The sequence below is a fragment of the Cryptomeria japonica genome, chromosome 11 (genome assembly GCF_030272615.1).
Source record: "Cryptomeria japonica chromosome 11, Sugi_1.0, whole genome shotgun sequence".
NCBI classification, from domain to species: Eukaryota; Viridiplantae; Streptophyta; class Pinopsida; order Cupressales; family Cupressaceae; genus Cryptomeria; species Cryptomeria japonica.
This window is the reverse complement of record NC_081415.1, coordinates 202,027,038-202,034,444: the sequence shown is the minus strand read 5'-3', so window position 1 is coordinate 202,034,444 and position 7,407 is coordinate 202,027,038.

The window sequence follows — 7,407 nt, the reverse complement described above, 5'->3', positions numbered from 1 at the left end:
TCAAGCTCTGTAAGTTCAACATACTTCACTGATAGGGCATCATTTTCCATGAGCTTTAATTGATGTGCTAGGTCTAGAGATGGAAACTCAAGGGATAAGGGGAGCCTTGCTTCCCTTCCATAAACTAGCATGAAAGGCAAATTTCCCAGATATCTCTTAGGAGTAATTCTATCAGCCCATAGGGTTGTTCCCAATTTGAGGTGCCATGACCTTTGATTGTCTTGAAGAGTCCTCTTGATGATTCTAATGACATTTTTGGTGGAGGACTTAGCTAAGCCATTTCCCTGTCGGTAGTAATTTGATGATATTTTCATAAATAAATCATGTTTGACTACCCATAGACTGATTTGGGATCCTTCAAAGGCCTTATCATTTTCTGATATAATGGTGGAATGGGCTCCAAATCTAGTTACAATCCCCTCAAGAAATTGGACTATTGAATTCTTGGTTGCATCCTTCAAAGCAATTGCCTCTATCCATCTTGTGAAATAGTATGTGGTAGAGAAAATCTACTTGTGGCCTACACTTGATACTATATTGATAAAGATGACAAAATCAAGCCCCCATTGTGCAAAAGGTTAATCGAGAGAGATGTGATGAAGGGGCAAGGAAACTAATCTATGTTTGCCTACAAAGAGTGCACACTCCTTGCATTTCCTGACCCATTTGCAGGCATCACTAGATAAGTAGGGCCAATAATAGCCTACCCTTATGATTTTCATGGTTGTGGTCCTTGCTGAGAAATGGCCACCTAAGGATCCATTATGAAACTCCTCTAGTAGCCTATTGGTTTGATTACCCTGAATGCACCTTAGCTAGACACCATTTAGGTCCCTCTTGAACAAAACCCCATCCACCAAAGCATAGGGGATGGACTACATCCTGAGATACCTCCTCTTGGCTCTATCAAAGTGAGGACGATAGCCTCCATCCCTTAGGAAGGAAGACATATTCTAGAACTAGTAAAATTGCACATTTTCTTGATTTTCAACTTGTTCTTCTTCTCGCAGCAAGAGGGAGACCTATAAATATTTCTCAAAAGATGAATTGAATTTCTCACAAAGTTCTCTTCTGCTTACTAACCTAGTAATTTTGATGTCAATGTCATACTCCATGACCTTAGTGATCCATCGAGCTCTCTTCTCACCAATATCCTTATTGGGAAGATAATCCTTCACACTTGCATGTGGGACAAAGAGCTGAACTTGGTTGTTTGAGAGAATGTCCTTGAATTGTTTTTAGTTCTCTCACAACTGTGATGACCTAATCTTCTACATATCTATACCTAGTTTCATGTAATCTTTTAGGCCTTCATTGAAAAAAGCTACAGGTTTCTCCAATCCTTCTTGATTTAACTATGTCAGGACAATAGATATACTTGCATCTCCTCCCAATGTATAAAGGATGAAATCCTTCTCATAGTTTGGGTTTACTAAGCTAGGAGCCCGAGCAATGGCCTATTTGATCTCATCAAAGCCATCCTTCCCCTCACTGGTCCATTTTAAGGGCAAATCTTTCTTTAGCATAGCTGTGAGAGCCTTAACCAAGGTTGCAAGGTTTGGGATAAACCTTCTAACAAAGTTGATTCTTCCAAGGAAGCTCTGAAGTCCTTTATTGTGATGTGGGCTTGTGGAAGAGACACAATAGCTTCCACCCTCTCTGGGTCTATGGCTAGACCATCCCTAGATACATTGTGTCCAAGTAATTTACCCTTATCAATGGAAAATACACACTTGTGGGGTTTTAAGGACATGCCATATTCTCTGCATTTTTTGAATACTTTCTCAAGGTGATCGAAGTGATCTGGTGCATTATTTGTGTATATAGTAATATCATCAAGATATACAAGTACAATTTTTTTTAATACTCCCTTAAAGGCCATATTCATGGATCTTTGAAAATTTACACCTCCATTTGTTAGTCAAAAGGGAATTTTACAATAGGAGTAAGTGCCCCACTTAGTAGAAAATGTAGACTTAAATTGGTCTAATTCTTGGACTAGGGCCTGATTATACCTTATGTATCCATCCAAAAATGAAAATCTTTCCGATCCACTAACTTTTGCTAAAATTTGCTCCATAGAATGGAGGGGATAATGATCTTTGAGGGATGCTCTATTGAGGTCGCTAAAGTCTACACACAATCTGATTTCCCCATTGTTCTTCCTAACTAAAACATGATTGGCTACCCAAGAAGAATGCTTGATTGGAAAAATAATACTAGATTCCATAATCTTGGATAACTCCTTCCTCATCAAAGGCTCAATTTTGGGGTTTATGGATATTTTATTTTTCCTAATTGACTTTGCATTAGGATTTAACTATATGGTATGCTGAGCTAAGCTAGGGTCAAACCCTTTTAGATCCTCATATATAAAATAAAAAATATCATTATACTCTTGACAAAGATTGACAAAAGTAACTTGATCACTTTGGGAACATACCTTTCCCAAGTTGAGAGCTTTGTCGTTGGATATAGGGACTGATTTGTAGTATTCTTTCTTTCTGACCAAGTTCATTGATCTCCCTTTCATCTAATCATTAGTGTTGAAGATCCCCTCCAAGGTGATTAATCCCTTGAGTAGCTTGTTTGAGATAAGATGCATAATCTGATCTCCATATTGGTCTTGTAGCATGCCCTGCTTCTTATGTGAGAATGTTGCTTCATCTCTCAGGAAGCTCACAATCTGCTGATTAGAATCAAAGACTTGCCAGTTCACTTGGTTATCAGGCACTTCTGGTCTCACCACAAGTCTGATTTTTTGTTCTTTCTCTGTTGTAGAATAAGAAGGAATATCATATTGAGCACCAATTGTTTCTAATTGGTCAACATGTTTATTCTAATTTCTAGGGAGACAAAATATTGAAGGCCTCAAAACCCTCAATTATAGGTCCCATGCTCTATGCTTGTAGGACTTGAGAAGGTTGTTCTTAGTGGTCCTTTGAGCTCTAATTTGATTAACAACCATCTCATTGTCTCCATGAACTCTTAAAGATTTGATCCCTCTTATTTGTGTCATTTGGAGACCCAAAATCAATGCCTCATACTCAACTACATTGTTACTGCCACCAAAATGAAGTCTTAAAGAAAAGTAATATTTCTCCCCTTTGGGAGAAATCAGTATTATCCTGACCCCTGCACCACTTTTATTCCTTGAGACATCAAAGAACATATCCCATAGTCCGTGCATGTCATTTTCTTCTTTTGAGAGATTGGGAATAGGGGTATCCTACTCATGGATGCAATATGTACCAAGACCTGTGTCTTTAATCTAATCAATGGGATCAAAATTAAATGCATTTGCCCATTCATTGAGTAGGCAATCAAGAACCTCATCCAACTGAGTTTCAAGCTCCCTTACTAAAATTTCCCCTTTCTCCTCATGGAGGGTGTGATTCATGTTGATAGGACTTGGGGTATAGGGCTCTATATGATCATTGGTAATAGGCTCAGCCCTAATAGTTACTTTAGTGCCATATCTTGTCCTAAACAACATGTAAGACCAATCAAAAGATAGGTAGAGACCTATCTTGGTAGTGAATTCCATAGATAAACAAATAGAAAAATAAGCAGGGATTTCAATCATTAAGATGTCTCGCAACACACTACAACCCGAGTAGGAATGCAAGGCTTTATTTAAATCCTTAATGACCCCAACAGTCTGAACTGGTGTGCCATCAAGTTGTAGCACCCCTCTTGTTATAGGTTCATACTTGATACCTAGGTGGTCAACTATTCCCTTAGGCATAACTGAGCTGCTATCCTTGCTATCTATCATACAATTATGAACAATATAATTTCTTATGCTTAATGATAGATAAAAAGGGGGAGGCTTACTTAGTATCTTTGGATTCTTTGCCTCTAAAGATTGTACTAGGCTTGTAGAAGTTGAAGAGTTGCAACCTTGAATGATATCCTCTACAACATTCATCTCGTTTAGGGCTTTCTAAAGTAGGTCTCTTTGAGATGGGATAGCAAGAGTATCCCACATAGATACATTGAGGCTGGAACTCTTCATCTGTTCAACAATATTAAAGGGAATGGTAGCCTTAATAGGGACCTTTTCAGCAACAAGGTTCAGTTTTCATATTATAGGAGGCCTAGGTGGCTCCCCTTTTGTGACCCTTTGAGTCAAATCTTGTTCTTTATTTGGAGCAGCCACCTTATCAAGGGTCCTTGGCATTGTAGTCTTCATTGTAGCCTAAGGAGTTTGAGCTACCATGGTAGAATAATTATTAGGGTCTATGGCCCTCTTTTTTGACCTTGTACAGTGTCCCCATTTATCTGATTCATTCCATAAAAATCAGCCTCCTCCCAATTCATAAAAAATGTATCTCCTTGTGGATGACTAGGATATTCACCAAATTATTGTTACCTTGATGTTGTTGGCTCCTCTTGTGCTACCAAGGCCTAAGAAAACTCACCATTATAACAAGCAACCTGATTATGTGGCTGATTGCATGGGACACACCAATCTTTCTCTTGAGAAAGATTGTTCTAAATTGGCACTATAGCCTTTGAGGTACTTGTAGCTATTGGATTCAAACTGTTCAAGGGCCTAGTATTACTCCATTCCTTCTGCCCTTGAAAATTAGGCCTCTACTATTGATAGTTTTAATTTTGTTGCTGATAAGGCTTGTTGTTAACCTGTGGTAACTATCTCTTTACTAAGACAAATTCGTTTCCATACCCCTATAGTTATTGTTGTAATGGACTGATCATTTTCTGCATTGAGGCCCCGAGGGAGGCCTACAACTCCTTAATCTCAGAAGATAACCTGGGGAGGGTGCAGGTGTGAGAAAATGGCTTGAAGATGCCATTAGTATTGGTGCTCAAAGTGGTTGTTGGGTAGGAACCTCTGGAAATAAGGGCATTGGAGGCCTAGGAGACATCTTGCCAGCCTGTATTAGACAATTTTCCACCCTTATGGAAGTATCATATGCCCCTGAAATATTATCTCCTCCTATAGATTGAATCATTGCAGGTATGTCACTATTTAAAGCTTTAAGAAAATATATAAAATAATGGTTTGATGAAGGCTTTACTAATTATGGGATTATATCCCAGGTCTTTTGAAATCTATAGTTGAAATCAATTATGAACTCTTGGGGTGCTCTTTTTATTGTGGTTAGATGCTCCATAAGTGATAGATGGACACTTTTGTCTTCAAAATGTTTGTACAATTCCTCCCCTAACTCATCCCAATTATGAATGGAGTTAGGAGTTGGTCGTCTATACCATTGAATGTTTTTTCCCTTGGATGAGGAGGAAAGAAGCCTCACTGCAACATTGTCTTCAATAACATCAAACACAGTGGAGATGATTGACATATCTTGTATGTGTTCCTCTAGGAAGGTGGATGTCTCTCTTGGGAAATATGGAATATCCTTCAAGGCTTCCACTGGAATATCATTCTATTGTGAAAGAACTAAGGGGCTACCACCATTAAAGGTGACAAATGCATGTTCTCTTGGCACTGCTATAACAAATAGGGGTTTGTTGATATGGATGGCAGGGTCCTTAGGTTGTTTAATCTTAAGATAGGAGGGATAGAGAGGGATCTTGAAGGTGGTGATGCTTATGATTGGATTCCCCTAACACGTGACGAAGAATGTCTAGCCCTTCTACTCCTATAATTTGAATAAAGGACCTGGATGAATTAAAAAATACCTCTAGATGATGATCTGGTTTGTCTTCTGAGCATAGGCTGCAACTAGTATCACTGAGAGTCTTAATTTGTCCTTAAAAGAGTTTTCGAGTGCTTGATGCTTGCCTTGAAAGGTAGATTTGCTAAGAGCAACACTGAATCCTTATCATAAATGTTAAAATAGAGTCCCACCAAGTTGTTGTCACAAAATTTTGCAACTTGAGATGATCATCCCTGATTATCAACCTTGTGAAACATGGAAACAACCTCACAATCTATAAGCCCCACACTTGGGAAGGTGTTTCCATGTCTCACAAGGTTGATAATCAGGGTTGATCATCACAGGGTGCAAACTTTTGTGATAATAGTATGTATAAATTTTCATCTGTTCTATGTGCAAAATCAATTACTCTTCCATTTTTCTTGATATTAGATCATTTCTTGTGGAATACCACATTGTATGTGTTATCGAACATTTGACTGGTAATAATCAAATTGTGTCAAAGCTCTCCAACATAGAAGATATTTTGTTTTGTTGTCCTTCCATTATCAAAATTGGTTGAACCTTTTCCAACTATGGTAGCAGTGTCATTTGATCCAAATCTTATGATTCCTTTACAAGTCTCTTTTAGTGAGATAAATTTACTATTGTCACCTGTCATATGATTTGAGCAACCGTTATCAACATACCATGTATAATTATCATCTTGTGCATGAAATATAGCCTAGACAAGAAGAGACTTCTCTACATTTAGCTCTTCCTTCTTCACCTTCCATTCCCTTTGGGTTTCTTTCTTTTGGTCTATTGAAAATTTAGTTTTCTCTTCTTCCTTTTCATAAGCATTTTCTTATATAGTTTGTGATATTTAATAAATCTACAAAAAATTTCTATATCACCAATATTCTTCCATTTATAACATACTGTAGTGGAATCAACAAGAGGTGCAAATGGATTTTGACTCATGAAATTATTTCTTCTCATATTAATTCTATAACCTATTGCCTTATGACCAAACTTATTATAAGAGAAATAGTAGCTAGAAAAAGAGTGATTGAACCTGAATGCTTGTTGTTTCCTAGTAGGAGGTGATATTCTGAATTGTCTCTTCTTACTGATAAAATCAATGAATCCCTTGGATTCTTTGTATTCGGATTTCTTGTCAGTTATCACATCCTCCTTTTCAGCAATCGATTACGTCTTCTCTTCATATTTCCTTTTATCTTTAGCTTTTAGAAAGGCATCATTGATTTTGTGTTTAAATTTCTTTTTATCTGTCATAGTGTTGTTAGAACAATGTCCCTTCTCATAGCCTAGCCCAACCAATACATACAATCCTAGCCTCAAGTAGCTCACATTCTTTTTCTTTGGCTTATAGTTTTTTTGTGAAAGCATCCTATATCTTCTTCACTTCTTCAATTTTAGTTCTAAGACTAATTATTAGTGTTTCAGATTCCTCAATCTTCTTTTTGTATTTTGTATTCTTTCTCATACACGATTGAGTTCATTCAAGGCACAAATGAGCTCTCCTTCCAAATTGACCTCAGCTTCTTCTTTTTAATCAAATCTATTTGTTTCATTAACATTATTTTTAGTCTCAACACCAGAAATTGCCATCAATAATTAATCTTTGTTTCTATGTTTTGTTGCATCTTTGGCAACACTTTTAGCATCTAAGTTACCACTATCCTCTTTAGAGTATAAACTCTTTTGGTTGTTTATTTTCTTGTACGTAGAAATTTTTTATTGATTTTCATTGTAC